This window comes from Zingiber officinale, chromosome 7A (assembly GCF_018446385.1).
Source record: "Zingiber officinale cultivar Zhangliang chromosome 7A, Zo_v1.1, whole genome shotgun sequence".
Classification (NCBI taxonomy): Eukaryota; Viridiplantae; Streptophyta; class Magnoliopsida; order Zingiberales; family Zingiberaceae; genus Zingiber; species Zingiber officinale.
In genome coordinates, this window is record NC_055998.1 from 66,673,775 (window position 1) to 66,690,550 (window position 16,776).

A 16,776-nucleotide genomic window follows, 5' to 3' on the forward strand; every position below is an offset into this window, starting at 1 on the left:
GTTATACCTTCTCTTTGTAAGCTAATGACCTCGAGATCTTCTGCCGTATTCCTCGCCTCGCCTTGGATGTCGTGTGGGCGACGATCCTCCAAGATGAACACCACCCAAAAGAGCTTCTCCTCCTTGTAATATTCGGCCACCACCACCACAATAGAAAAGAGAGCAAAGGGAGAAGAGAGGGAGAGAGGGGTCGGCCACCAAGAGAGTCTCCAAGCCAAAGAATAAGAGTTATGTCACATGAAGCCCCCTCACCCCTTCTTTTATATTACTTGCCCAAGGCAAATAAGGAAAAACTTTTTACAAAAAATAAAATAGAGTTTTTCCTTTTCCCTTTTTATTTTTCCATTTCTTTCCTCTTGATTGAATCAATCACCAATTTTTATTTTGTGATGATTTTATTATTTTTAATATGGCCGGCCACTTCCTTGGGCACCAAGCAAGGTGGTCGGCCACCTCATCAAGAGGAATAAGGAAATATATTTTTTTAAAATTTTATAAGAAGAAATCTTCTTATAAAATTTACAAGCTCTCTTTCCTAAAGTAGGAGTTAAAAAAGGAAAGTTCTAAAAATTAAAACCATGTTTTAAAATTTAAATCTTCTCTTATAAAAATTCCTTTTTTAATATGATGATAGAAAATTTTAATTTTAAAACTTATCTTCCTTTTTTCCTTAAACCATAAGGATGGTTAAAAAAGGAAAGTTTTAAAACTTTTAAAACTCTCTATTAAAACATGTGGCCAAATTCAAATAAGGAAAGTTTTTAAAATTAAAATCTCTCTTTTAAAAATTATAGTTTTCTACAAAGAGAAGATTTTAAAAAATTTAAAAACAACCCTCTTTGTTTAAATATTATGGCCGACCCCTTCATTCTTGGTCACTAAGCAAAGGGTCGGCCCCTATAAAGAGGATGTGGCCCTTGCTTGGTCACCAAGCATTGGACCGACCCACTTCTTGGACACCAAGAAGAGCCTTATATTTGGATGGACTTGAGGCTATAATGAGGCTACGACGGGGACCTAGAGGAGAAATTGGTTTTGTCCTTCCTATGAGCTTGAGTATCCCATGCTCGCCTCGAACACACAACTCAAGTTCATCAATAATAACTCATTCCACTAAAGAATTATTACCGCACTACCGCACCAATCCCAAATTACATTATGGGCTCCTTCTTATTATGAGTGTGTTAGTCTCCCTGTGTTTAAGATTGCGAATGCCCACTAATTAAGTAAGTTACTGACAACTCACTTAATTAATATCTAGCTCCAAGAGTAGTACCACTCAACTTCATTGTCATGTCAGACTAAGTCCACCTGCAGGGTTTTGTTGGTGCAATTTCCAGTAGGTCAAGGTTGACCTAGTTGACCAAGCGTAAACCTTGGTCATGGTTTCGATGTTTGACAATACAGAAAGACATGTAGACATGGACAATGCAGGTGCAGCTGTCCATGCGGAGAGATACTGATCAAGGTCTGATCAGGTTGGATGAAGAAGAGTCAAGTAGGTCAAGGTTGACCGGATACTTGACTGGGAAGTCCTAACTGGGATGTTAGGCAGTTCGGAAAGTCCTGGTGAGTGAAGCCAGGCAGTTGTGAAAACCCTAGTGAGTGAAGCTAGGTGAAAGTCCTGGTGAGTGAAGCCAGGCAGTGGGAAAGTCCTGGTGAGTGAAGCCAGGCAGTTGTGAAAACCCTAGTGAGTGAAGCTAGGTGAAAGTCCTAGTGAGTGAAGCCAGGCAGTGGGAAAGTCCTGGTGAGTGAAGCCAGGCAGTGGGAAAGTCCTGGTGAGTGAAGCCAGGCAGTTGTGAAAACCCTAGTGAGTGAAGCTAGGTGAAAGTCCTGGTGAGTGAAGCCAGGCAGTGGGAAAGTCCTGGTGAGTGAAGCCAGGCAGTTGGAAAGTCCTGGTGAGTGAAGCTGGGCAGATTGGAAATCCTGGTGAGTGAAGCCAGGTGAAAAACCCTAGCGAGTGAAGCTAGGTGAAAGTCCTGATGAGTGAAGCCGGGCAAGGAAAAATCCAGATGGATCAAGGGTGATCGGACATCTGGTGTTGAGAAGGTCAAGTAGGTCAAGGGAGTGACCGGATACTTGACAGAAGAGAAAAGTCCAAGTGGGTCAAAGGGATTGACCGGACACTTGGTGGGGAGTCTTAGCAGGTCAAGGGAGTGACCGGATGCTAAGCATGATGTATCAACAGGTCAAGGTTGACCGGATGTTGGTTTGGACTTGGTTTGGGCAAAAAAGACTGGATCGTCTGGTGACCGATCCATCGATATTGGTTTCTGATCGGTGAGACCGATCGAAGCGATCGATGTGCCTCTGAGCTTGATCGATGCGGGACCGATCGAGCTGATCGGTCCCGGGACCGATCAGATAGAGAGTTGGGCAACTCTGCGAAAGCATTCTAATCGGTGCGGGGACCGATCAGCATAAACTTGATCGGTCTCCATGATGATCGAAGAACCTGGACCGATCGGTGGAGCCCGATCGGTCGGGACTAGCCGTGACTCAGCGGCTAGGCTATTCGAACCGTGTTCGGCCTTTTGCTTGCGTGTTCGCAGTTGGCTCGGGATATCGAGGTTATAAAAGGAGATCGAGGTGCTACCACGTTCTTCTTCTTCTCAAGCTTCGCTTCTTCTTGTTCTGCCTATTCTTCTTCTTTGCAAGTTCTTATGAGCTTTCTTTGAGCTTTTCGTTCTGAAGCTTTTGTGAGCTTCCACTCGGTGGGACCAACCGAATTCTTGTTGCTGTTGTGGTTGGATCTGAGAAGCTGCTGCTTCATCAAGAAGAGAAGGCAAGTAAGCGAAGGTGTTTCATACATTTGTATTGTATTTTGCTTCTTGCTGCTTTCTACTCCTGTATTGCTTTTGCAAAACATTGTGGCGAGGTTTCTCCACCCAGAAGGAGTTCTTATTAGCCGGTTTTCCGGGGACTCATCCACCGACGGATTGATAGGCTTCGTCCACCTTACGGACACGCCGAGGAGTAGGAGTTTCATCTCCGAACCTCGTTACATCGTCGAGTTCGAGTTTGAGGTTTGATCTTTCCTTTTTGCGTTTCTATTTAGTTATTTCCGCTGCGCTAACCCTAATCGTAGGAAGAAACGAGCAATTTGGGGTCGGCTATTCACACCCCCCCTCTCTAGCCGCGATCATCGATCCTAACAAGTGGTATCAGAGCAAGGTTGCTCTTCGTCGGATTAACACCCAAGGGAGCACAAGTTAGAGAATGGATGGACTTGGAGAAGACGTCACGATTCCACCCTTCTACGATCGCGACGACTTCACGTTTTGGAAGGTAAGAATGAAGTACTTTCTTATAACTAACTTAGTTAATTGGAATTATGTACAAGTAGGTTTTGTTACTCCAAGGGATGAAGAAGGAGAAATTCTTGAGAAGAAGAGGTGGACGAAGGAACAAATCCACCAATCCGTAATCAACGACGAGGTAATGAAAATTTTTGAATTCTCATTACCTAACGATATCTTGTGTAAGATAGGTGGTTACAACAATGCCAAGGAATTGTGGAATAACTTGACCAAGTTCCATGAGGGAAGCTCCAATTCAAGTCGTGAAGAGGAGTCAAGTGAGTCAAGTAGCTCACTTCATGGAGGTAAGGAATTAGAAGTTGAGGGCTACTCAACATCTAAGGAAGAAGAGGAGGAGAGTTCTTCTTCAAGATTGGAGCAAGAAGAAGAAGCCTCTACTTCCGGAAGGGATGAAGAAGAAAGCATACAACCATCCTCAACCCTAGGTAACTCAAGCAATTTACTTTCAAGTAAATTACATATAATGTGCTTTGAGTGTAGGGAATATGGACATTACAAGAGTAAGTGTCCAAAGAGGATTAGGAAGACTCCACCGGCGCCAAAGGTCAAGGAAGGCGGAGTCCCGATACGCAAGGGCAAGGAGCACGTGGTGTGCTTCCAATGCAAGCGAAAGGGACACTATAGGAGCCAATGTCCGAGGGGGAGGCAACCTCACAAGGATAAGAAACCAAGCACATCGATAGGGGGAGCTAAGGCAAACCCTAAGGTAACCTTTAAGCCTCATTATTGCAATTCTAATAAGACACATGCTAGTAGTTTTATTGCAATTGCTAATAATGATAAGCATGTTAATTATAGGAATCAATATATGTGCTTAGGTGCTAAACATGTTAGCTTGAATAAGGACAACTCTAGAAATGTCAACCCTAGGATTAACTCATCTAAGGTTAAGGGAAACCTAGATAGGAATCCCAAAACTACTAGACATATGCCTAGGAGTACCTCAAAGAACAATGACAAATTAAAACTTGAGGTATTAGAAAAGGAGAATCAAGTCTTGAGGTCAAGACTTGACACTTTAGAAAAGACCCTTAAAAATTTAGAGAAGTCAACTCTAGGGTCTAAGGGTCAAAAACCCAAGTCCAAGGACATGCAAGGTTTGGGTCACAAACCTAAGTCCCAAGTGGTCAAGCCCACTTATCACAATGTTCCATTCGATTATGGAACAAAATCTAGGGCTAGGAAGACCATCACCAATGTCACAAGGGGAGTCACCCCTAGAGTGGATCTTGATGAGTCCCAAATGACCAAGACTTTAAAGCCTAGGAGGGTCATTAGGAGGGTTGCTAGGGAAGTCATCCCTAGTGAATATTTAGTGAACCCAATGAGCTCCAATAGGTATTGGGTTCCTAGGAGCGTGATTTCATCACGCTAGATGAGTTAGGGTGTGCCAACCTTACTTGAATAGGTAGTTAACCTAATCATGGCAAAAGGTGGCACTTTAGGAATTTTCAAGGTGTAATCAAGCCTTGGAAATGAAATGGAAAATTATTCCTAAGGTGTTTAGGATGTGTCAATCACAATTGAAGAGTTTTCTAGGGTCAATCTAATTGGCACATAGTGATCTAAAAATCCTTAGTATATGATTTTAGGTCTAATACACTTAGGAATATGGATTTTATGGCAAAATGATCAAAAATGGCAACTAAGGCTAGAGTTAGGTATTTTCTATACCTTTACATGTTATTTGCCATATATTGCTTGCCATATGCCATGTCATGACATCATACTTAATTTATCATCATTTGAAATGTCATGATAATGCTTAAGTTATTTATATGTCATGCTCTAGTTAAGTTTCACACTTTATGCCATGACATCATGATATTGGCACATATTTTCATTTATGATACTATTTTATGCCATGTCATCATCTTTTGCATTTATAATCAATTAATTTGATTTAATGACAAAAACATAATTTGATATGGAAATCAAATTGTTGTTTAGAAAATGCATGAGAACTTAGCTTAAGATGACCTAAACCCATATCTCACATCAAAATTGACTTGGATGTGTTTGATACACCTTAGATGTGTGTGAGATATTAGGATCATGAGTTAGGATCAAGGTGCATAGTTCTTGTACCTAGATGAGCCTAATTTGAAATTGGGGATCATAGGGAAAGCTTGTGTACAAGTCATGTACATTTAGCCCTAAGATTGTGGTCCCAAATTAAAGGGTTTAAAATCATTTTAAAATTGATTTGAAAAACCTTGATGAAGCTTTTCTAGTGATAGCATCCATCATTGAACAAGTGATACAAAGAGTGATTAACTTTGAGCTATTTCAAAGACTTTTGAACTTTGTATCAAGATTTGAAAATGGAAGTTATTTTCATAGAAAACTATTTTTCCATGATAGTATATGTTATGAGGAATGTATCCTCAAAGTTTTATAATTTTTAGAATTTTTTGGAATTTTCTAGGAGTTTTTGAATTTCGGGAGGAAAATCAGAAATTCTGATATCAGACTTGTGGACCGATCAGAGAGGATTCTGATCAGTCCAGGAAAGTGTGGATCGGTCACTAGGACCGATCCAGGAGAGTGTGGATCGGTCTGGTGACCGATCCAGTGAAGGCTGATCGGTTTGGTGACCGATCAGAGCGTGCCAATTTGCTGAAATTCGATTGGTTGTCTGAACTTTCAGCTCGGGAATTGGTGTTTTAGAGTTCTAAAGGTTTGAAACTCTCCAAGACATTGTTGATGCAATGGTTAAGGGGGAGTTGACTTTTAGGGGGAGTTTTACCTATTGGTCAAGGGGAGTTGACCTTTAGGGGGAGTTGTCATGAGTGATATGGGATTATCACTAAATTGACTATTGACATTAGTATCAAGAGGGAAATTAAGGGTTTCAATGAAAGGTATGGGACTTTCATTAGGAAGAAACTCTTGACCTTGATTCACTCTTTTTGATGTGTGTCAAAAAGGGGGAGAATGGAGAATGTCTAGAGAACGTTCAAGGAAGAACATTGGAGTTAGTGGGAGAGTTTGTTGATCACAACGAGTGAAGTTGTGAACAACGATAACTTACTCTATAATACCCCGGTTCTGAGATTCTGATTAAGTATGACTTAAAGGTTAGATGGTACTATCCATATCACCAAGGTGCACCTTCCTTTTCGGAAGCCCAAACTCAAAGAACTCCAAAGTTAAGCGTGCTTGGCTTGGAGAAATCTGAGGATGGGTGACCTCCTGGGAAGTTTTCCAGGGTGCGTGCGAGTGAGGACAAAGCACGCTGAAAGGACCTCCGGTGGTCTGTGGAGCTAGTCATCAAACCGATAGGTAATTCTGGTGCCGTTCCTGGTTCGGTCTGGGTGGGGCCCGCCCGGGCTGGGGCGTTACAGATGGTATCAGAGCGACCTTGCGACCGTGAGTGCGCCTGTGGTAGGAGCACCCAGGGCACCACCTAGCGAGGGAGATTCTGGGATTTGTTTGTGGTGTGATTTGTGGTTACACAACGAGGACGTTGTGTCTTTAAGTGGGGGTGATTATAATACCCCGGTTCTGAGATTCTGATTAAGTATGACTTAAAGGTTAGATGGTACTATCCATATCACCAAGGTGCACCTTCCTTTTCGGAAGCCCAAACTAAAGAACTCTTGGAGAAATCTGAGGATGGGTGACCTCCTGGGAAGTTTTCCAGGGTGCGTGCGAGTGAGGACAAAGCACGCTGAAAGGACCTCCGGTGGTCTGTGGAGCTAGTCATCAACCCGATGGGCAATTCAGGTAGCGTTCCCGGTTCGGTTCGGGTGGGGCCCGCCCGAGCCGGGGCATTACATACTCTTCAGGGGGAGAGTTTGTTGATGTGTGCCAATAGGGGGAGAATGAAGGGTTTAAGTTAGGCCTTCATCCTCTTGGAAGGAGAATGTAAGGTTGTAACTTATGTTTCATTACCTAGTGGCATGAAGAAAGTTGAGGCTATTGGATTAGCCTAACTTAAAGGTATTGTCAAACATCAAAAAGGGGGAGATTGTTGGTGCAATTTCCAGTAGGTCAAGGTTGACCTAGTTGACCAAGCGTAAACCTTGGTCATGGTTTTGATGTTTGACAATACAGAAAGACATGTAGACATGGATAATGCAGGTGCAGTTGTCCATGCAGAGAGATACTGATCAGGGTCTGATCAGGTTGGATGAAGAAGAGTCAAGTAGGTCAAGGTTGACCGGATACTTGACTGGGAAGTCCTAACTGGGATGTTAGGCAGTTCGGAAAGTCCAGGTGAGTGAAGCCAGGCAGTTGTGAAAACCCTAGTGAGTGAAGCTAGGTGAAAGTCCAGGTGAGTGAAGCCAGGCAGTGGGAAAGTCCTGGTGAGTGAAGCCAGGCAGTGGGAAAGTCCTGGTGAGTGAAGCCAGGCAGTTGTGAAAACCCTAGTGAGTGAAGCCAGGTGAAAGTCCTGGTGAGTGAAGCCAGGCAGTTGTGAAAACCCTAGTGAGTAAAGCTAGGTGAAAGTCCTGGTGAGTGAAGCCAGGCAGTGGGAAAGTCCTGGTAAGTGAAGCCAGGCAGTTGGTGTAACGCCCACCCTTCTTACCCAACCAAAGGTGGCGCTACGTTCTTATACTACTTACGTACATGCTTTAGTTATAACAGCGGAAGAATAAAAACTTTAAAGAATTTAATTTATTAAGCATGATATCACATATTCTGATTAGTTCGAATGTGCATATATTGATCATATAACTAAAAATATTAATTTATCCGAATCGTTCTTGCCGAGCCACCACCACACACATCACTATCTGCTCCTCCTGCTGCTCCGTTGTACATCTAGCTTTCTCTTTTATCTGCGGTACAAGGAAAGTAAGCTATGAGCACTCATGGCTCAGTAAGTTCCTTTCCTACTCACTAAAACCGAGAATCATCGTATATCAAGAATGGATCAACGTATCATCGTCTCAACTAATCATAACATAACATATCATTCTATTCAAACATATCATGCATATTTCTTATTCACATATCATTTCATAGAAGCATGAATATCATATCATAAAACAAATAAATCACAAGCATGAGACATACAAGGGCATCATATTCATATCATAATATCACATGACATTATATCATATCATCATATAATTCAAGCACATATGAATGTAGGCAATGCATCGTGAATTTGAAAACTTATACTTAATAGTACTTGAAATTAATATCATCATCATTTGGGATCTCGGTTTGTACCACATACTTAATGCGTAGGTCCAAGGTAGCAAGTCTTGAGCCCTACCATGCATACATACTAGGCCCGAGTCTTACTCCATCGACCTAGGGCACTCAAAGGCCCATTACTGACGAGGCCCGAGTCTTACTCCATCGACCCCGGGGCCTTTACGGAGCCCACCCTTGGTACAAACCATAAAAATAACTTATCATGCATAACTATCATATCATGTCCTTAACAATCTTTCATGCATTTATTCTTTTCATTTCTTTTCATTATGTATAGCATTTTCTATGCTATCACATATCATAACATAACTTCATTTCTTTTCATTATGTATAGCATTTTCTATGCTATAACACATCATGGCATATTTCATAATATAACTTCATTATGCATATCATTTCGTAACTAAAGCAATCATGCATTCTAACTTATTATCATATCATTTTCATACAGCATGGCATAGACATATTTAATTTTTGTTCTAGGATTTCTAGGGCATCTATCCCTTCATGGCCGAACACATAATGATTCATTTAGGTCATACAAACATGTATCACATTCACACATTATCAAGTTTTCATAAGAAGTACTTTTAACCCCTTAGGTTTCATTTCCAAGGCCTCTAGGTCCTTTAAACCTTACTTGGCCGAAATTCATAGAATATAAACTTCCTTTAAGTGGCCTAAAGCATGGGAAACCTAAGTAAATTTCATAGCAAGATTTACTAAGAACATCATACACAAGGTTGGATCATAAACAAGCTAGGACTCTTGTGATCTTACATGTCATAAATCATGTAACTAATTTTCTACATTCCAATTAAACATGAGAGCATTAATCGTCTTTCATAACATAATATCACAGAGGTCATTGAGCATATTAGAATTTTGTTTAAGCTTCTCTAAACTATCACCTTACCATGGCCGAAATATTAAGAGTAAGGTTCATGAGTTTCTTTCAACATACAAGTATACAACTCTTAAGAACTTTATATCATGTCATATAAGCATAGTTATTTTAAATTCAAGGTCCTCCTAACCCTAAATTCTTTCTTGGCCGAAACATGAGAGTGGGGTTCTTTTGGTTCCAATCAACTTCCAAGCAAGAAAACCATAGGAAGGTCCTTAGAATTTCATAGAGGGAAACTTGCACTAGTTTGGTTAGACAATAATTTTCCTAACCTATTTACAATATTTTTGATTGAAATTCTAGGGTTACATACACCTCTGATCATGCATCATATATGTATACAAACATAGGGGAAAACTTTCTTTCAAGGCATAGAAAAAGAATCCGAAAATCACATGAAAGCCTTGTACCGCAGGTGAGGGGAAGCTTACATTCTTTGCTTAAGTTTCCTAGGTTTGAGAACTTGCTTGTGGACCTTTCTTCTTCTTGCTTGCTTTGCTCGGCACCAATGGAGGAAGCTAGGTCTTTTGGTGGAGAGGGGGAGGAAGAAGAGACTTCTTCCTCTTGTGTTGCTCGGCAACAAAAAGAAAGAAAGAAGGGGGAGAGTTGTTGCTCTCGGCAACAAGAGGAAAGAGGGAGGGAGAGTGCTCGGCACAAATGGAGGAGAGGAGGAGAGTGAGTTGAGGATGAAGTCCCCATGCCTATTTATACTAAAGTGAGGGAGGAAAACTTGACTTGATTCATCCTCCTCATTTACTTCTCCTCTTAATGAGAAAGAATATGCTAGAGAAATGCTTCTTGAGTTTCTCTCTTTTCTTTCTCTTAATTTCTCTCCTTTCTTTCCTTTAATTATAATTCCCATCTCTCCTCTTACAATATTCACTCCTATCACACTTGGTTAACACATGCATGCATCCACAAGAGAACCAAGGATCAAATCCTTCTCCTAACATATTTTTGTACAAAATAATTCATGTATATGCATTATGCATAAATATTTCATACATGCATATATAATATCTCATATTTCTTTTGTTTACATTAATTCCTTGCATTATAAATCATGTATAGAACTTTATATTCTCAACTTTATTTTCTTTCATAAAGTTTTAATCATCTAAATCCTTCCCATCGTAACATTCAACGTAGACTATCTATACATTCTTTTCATTACATTCGTACTCTCATTGCCCTTACTTTATCTAGGCTTTCTAGGGGTGTTACAAACTCCCCTACTTATTGAAAGTTCGTCCCCGAACTTAGAATAACAATTTCTGCTCAGATTCCTTCTTATGTTATAGCCTAAGGTTCTTGTATCTAGGCTACCATTCATGCATCCTAGAATATCACCTACTTATCATCATGCACCATTTTCTAGGGTATAACTTAAGGTATCCTTCCTAGGCTACCATTCATGCATCCTAGAGTATCATACTATTTTTAACACATACTTGTCATCATGCACACTTCTCTAGGGTATAGCTTAAGGTATCCTTCCTAGGCTATTATTCATGTATCCTAGAGTATCATACTAATTTTTGCATATAAATAAATTAAGCAACTGTACTTACTTGGAGCGACAGGAAGGAGCTTGATGTGTGTGTAGTGAGCTGGCAAAACCTCGCTCTGATACCACCTGTAACGCCCACCCTTCTTACCCAACCAAAGGTGGCGCTACGTTCTTATACTACTTACGTACATGCTTTAGTTATAACAGCGGAAGAATAAAAACTTTAAAGAATTTAATTTATTAAGCATGATATCACATATTCTGATTAGTTCGAATGTGCATATATTGATCATATAACTAAAAATATTAATTTGTCCGAATCGTTCTTGCCGAGCCACCACCACACACATCACTATCTGCTCCTCCTGCTGCTCCGTTGTACATCTAGCTTTCTCTTTTATCTGCGGTACAAGGAAAGTAAGCTATGAGCACTCATGGCTCAGTAAGTTCCTTTCCTACTCACTAAAACCGAGAATCATCGTATATCAAGAATGGATCAACGTATCATCGTCTCAACTAATCATAACATAACATATCATTCTATTCAAACATATCATGCATATTTCTTATTCACATATCATTTCATAGAAGCATGAATATCATATCATAAAACAAATAAATCACAAGCATGAGACATACAAGGGCATCATATTCATATCATAATATCACATGACATTATATCATATCATCATATAATTCAAGCACATATGAATGTAGGCAATGCATCGTGAATTTGAAAACTTATACTTAATAGTACTTGAAATTAATATCATCATCATTTGGGATCCCGGTTTGTACCACATACTTAATGCGTAGGTCCAAGGTAGCAAGTCTTGAGCCCTACCATGCATACATACTAGGCCCGAGTCTTACTCCATCGACCTAGGGCACTCAAAGGCCCATTACTGACGAGGCCCGAGTCTTACTCCATCGACCCCAGGGCGTTTACGGAGCCCACCCTTGGTACAAACCATAAAAATAACTTATCATGCATAACTATCATATCATGTCCTTAACAATCTTTCATGCATTTATTCTTTTCATTTCTTTTCATTATGTATAGCATTCTCTATGCTATCACATATCATAACATAACTTCATTTCTTTTCATTATGTATAGCATTTTCTATGCTATAACACATCATGGCATATTTCATAATATAACTTCATTATGCATATCATTTCGTAACTAAAGCAATCATGCATTCTAACTTATTATCATATCATTTTCATACGACATGGCATAGACATATTTAATTTTGTTCTAGGGTTTCTAGGGCATCTATCCCTTCATGGCCGAACACATAATGATTCATTTAGGTCATACAAACATGTATCACATTCACATTATCAAGTTTTCATAAGAAGTACTTTTGACCCCTTAGGTTTCATTTCCAAGGCCTCTAGGTCCTTTAAACCTTACTTGGCCGAAATTCATAGAATATAAACTTCCTTTAAGTGGCCTAAAGCATGGGAAACCTAAGTAAATTTCATAGCAAGATTTACTAAGAACATCATACACAAGGTTGGATCATAAACAAGCTAGGACTCTTGTGATCTTACCTGTCATAAATCATGTAACTAATTTTCTACATTCCAATTAAACATGAGAGCATTAATCGTCTTTCATAACATAATATCACAGAGGTCATTGAGCATATTAGAATTTTGTTTAAGCTTCTCTAAACTATCACCTTACCATGGCCGAAATATTAAGAGTAAGGTTCATGAGTTTCTTTCAACATACAAGTATACAACTCTTAAGAACTTTATATCATGTCATATAAGCATAGTTATTTTAAATTCAAGGTCCTCCTAACCCTAAATTCTTTCTTGGCCGAAACATGAGAGTGGGGTTCTTTTGGTTCCAATCAACTTCCAAGCAAGAAAACCATAGGAAGGTCCTTAGAATTTCATAGAGGGAAACTTGCACTAGTTTGGTTAGACAATAATTTTCCTAACCTATTTACAATATTTTTGATTGAAATTCTAGGGTTACATACACCTCTGATCATGCATCATATATGTATACAAACATAGGGGAAAACTTTCTTTCAAGGCATAGAAAAAGAATCCGAAAATCACATGAAAGCCTTGTACCGCAGGTGAGGGGAAGCTTACATTCTTTGCTTAAGTTTCCTAGGTTTGAGAACTTGCTTGTGGACCTTTCTTCTTCTTGCTTGCTTTGCTCGGCACCAATGGAGGAAGCTAGGTCTTTTGGTGGAGAGGGGGAGGAAGAAGAGACTTCTTCCTCTTGTGTTGCTCGGCAACAAAAAGAAAGAAAGAAGGGGGAGAGTTGTTGCTCTCGGCAACAAGAGGAAAGAGGGAGGGAGAGTGCTCGGCACAAATGGAGGAGAGGAGGAGAGTGAGTTGAGGATGAAGCCCCCCCCCTCCATGCCTATTTATACTAAAGTGAGGGGAGGAAAACTTGACTTGATTCATCCTCCTCATTTACTTCTCCTCTTAATGAGAAAGAATATGCTAGAGAAATGCTTCTTGAGTTTCTCTCTTTTCTTTCTCTTAATTTCTCTCCTTTCTTTCCTTTAATTATAATTCCCATCTCTCCTCTTACAATATTCACTCCTATCACACTTGGTTAACACATGCATGCATCCACAAGAGAACCAAGGATCAAATCCTTCTCCTAACATATTTTTGTACAAAATAATTCATGTATATGCATTATGCATAAATATTTCATACATGCATATATAATATCTCATATTTCTTTTGTTTACATTAATTCCTTGCATTATAAATCATGTATAGAACTTTATATTCTCAACTTTATTTTCTTTCATAAAGTTTTTAATCATCTAAATCCTTCCCATCGTAACATTCAACGTAGACTATCTACACATTCTTTTCATTACATTCGTACTCTCATTGCCCTTACTTTATCTAGGCTTTCTAGGGGTGTTACAAACTCCCCTACTTATTGAAAGTTCGTCCCCGAACTTAGAATAACAATTTCTGCTCAGATTCCTTCTTATGTTATAGCCTAAGGTTCTTGTATCTAGGCTACCATTCATGCATCCTAGAATATCACCTACTTATCATCATGCACCATTTTCTAGGGTATAACTTAAGGTATCCTTCCTAGGCTACCATTCATGCATCCTAGAGTATCATACTATTTTTAACACATACTTGTCATCATGCACCCTTCTCTAGGGTATAGCTTAAGGTATCCTTCCTAGGCTATTATTCATGTATCCTAGAGTATCATACTAATTTTTGCATATAAATAAATTAAGCAACTGTACTTACTTGGAGCGACAGGAAGGAGCTTGATGTGTGTGTAGTGAGCTGGCAAAACCTCGCTCTGATACCACCTGTAACGCCCACCCTTCTTACCCAACCAAAGGTGGCGCTACGTTCTGGCCTTTTTGCTTGCAGGTTCGCAGGTTGGCTCAGGATATCAGCGGTTATAAAAGGAGATCGAGGGCTGCTACAGTCACGTTCTTCTTCTTCTCCGAAGCTTCTGCTTCTTCTTGTTCCTGCCTCTTCTTCTTGCTACTGCAAATTCTTCTGCGAGCTTTGCTGAGCTTTTCGTTCCTGAAGCTTTTTGTGAGCTTCCACTCGGCTGGGACCAACTGATCAGTTGCTGTTGCTATTGTGGTTGGATCTGAGAAGCTGCTGCTTCATCCAGTCGAAGAGAAGGCAAGTAAGCGAAGGTGTTTCATACATTTGTGTTGTATTTTGCTTCTTGCTGCTTTCTACTCTTGTATTGCTTTTGCAAAACATTGTGGCGAGGTTTCTCCACCCAGAAGGAGTTCTTATTAGCCGGTTTTCTGGGGACTCATCCACCGACGGATTGATAGGTTTCGTCCACCTTACGGACACGCCGAGGAGTAGGAGTTTCATCTCCGAACCTCGTTACATCGTCGAGTTCGAGTTTGAGGTTTGATCTTTCCTTTTTGCATTTCTATTTAGTTATTTCCGCTGCGCTAACCCTAATCGTAGGAAGAAACGAGCAATTTGAGGTCGGCTATTCACACCCCCCTCTCTAGCCGCGATCATCGATCCTAACAGGTTTAACATGGCAATTCTTATGAGCTCCTCTTGGGGACATTCTCAACCTAGATAACTAGGACACATATTCCTTCTATAATCAACAACACACACTATAAGTAATATCATTTCCCAACTTATTGGGCATATTGATTTATCGAGCTAAACCTCACCCTTTGATAAGTCAAAGAAATAAATATTAAATATATGTGCTTGTTATTATATTAGGATTAAGAGCACACACTTCCATAATAACTAAGATCTAGTTCTTTTACTAAGTCAGTACAAAAAGAACTTACCTAAATGGTACTACTCAATACACTTAAAGTGTCTCAGTGTAATTTATTAGTCAAAATAAACTAATACTTAATTACACTACGACTATTTTGATGGTTTGTTCCTTTCCATCTTAGTCATGAGCAACTTGTTTATAATTTATAGAGAACCGACAACATGATCTTCTGAATGTGACACCACACTCCATGTTGTCTACTATATAAATTAATTGAACAATTACATTTAACAAATAAATACAGATATTGACCAATGTGATTCTTTTATTTCAAAAATAAATGTTTACAAAAGTTAGGCTTTTAGTATACACTCCAACAATCTCCCACTTATACTAAAAGATTAAGCTGCCATATCTGTTGCCATACATCTGATTCCCATCCCCTCCACATGCCGATCAAAAGCATTCGCTGGAAGGGCCTTAGTGAAAGGATCTGCCAGGTTATCTGCTGATGCAATCTTGGCGACGACAACTTCTCCTCGCTTGATGATATCTCGTATCAGGTGGTACTTGCGCTCTATATGTTTACTTGCCTTATGGGCTCTTGGTTCCTTCGAGTTTGCAACTGCACCGCTATTATCACAATAAATTGTGATGATCTTGGTCAAACCAGGAATCACATCTAAGTCCATTAGAAAGTTCCTGAGCCACACAGCTTCTTTGGCTGCCTCAGAAGCTGTCACATACTCAGCTTCCATGGTTGAGTCCAAGACGCATTTCTGCTTAACACTCCTCCATGCAATGGCTCCACCTCCTAGAGTAAACATATAACTTGATGTAGACTTACTATTGTCCCTATCTGATTGGAAGTTTGAATTCTTGTAACTCACAGGGAGCAAATCATTTGCCTGGTAAACTAGCATATAGTCTCTAGTCCTTCTCGGGTACTTTAATATATGCTTTACCGCAGTCCAATGTCCTTGTCCAGGGTTACTCTGATATCTGCTAACCATGCCCACGGCAAAACAGATATCAGGTCTCGTACACAGCATTGCATACATAAGGCTTCCTACAGCCGAGGCATAAGGAACTGCCTTCATGTCCTCTATCTCCTTTGATGTCTTCGGAGACATCTCTTTAGATAAAGCTACTCCATGCCTAAAAGGTAAGAAACCTTTCTTGGAGTTTTACATGCTAAAACGAGCAAGGATTGTATCTATATATAAAGCTTGGGATAGGCACAACATTCTTTTCTTGCGATCCCTTATAACTTTGATCCCAAGAATGTGTGTACATTCTCCTAAGTTCTTCATATCAAATTGTTTGGACAACCATACCCTTACGTCCGATAATACCTTGACATTGTTGCCAATTAACAAAATATCATCTACGTATAGTACAAGAAATATCACCACGTTTTCGTTACACTTCTTGTATACACAAGACTCATCCGGACACTGAATAAATCCATATAACTGGATTACTTCATTAAACCGGATATTCCAAGATCTTGAAGCTTGCTTCAGTCCATAAATGGACCGATTGAGCTTATACACTAGATGCTCTTTGCCCTTTTCAATGTGTTGGATAGAGAAGCGCTAGAGGGGGGGTGAATAACGCTCGC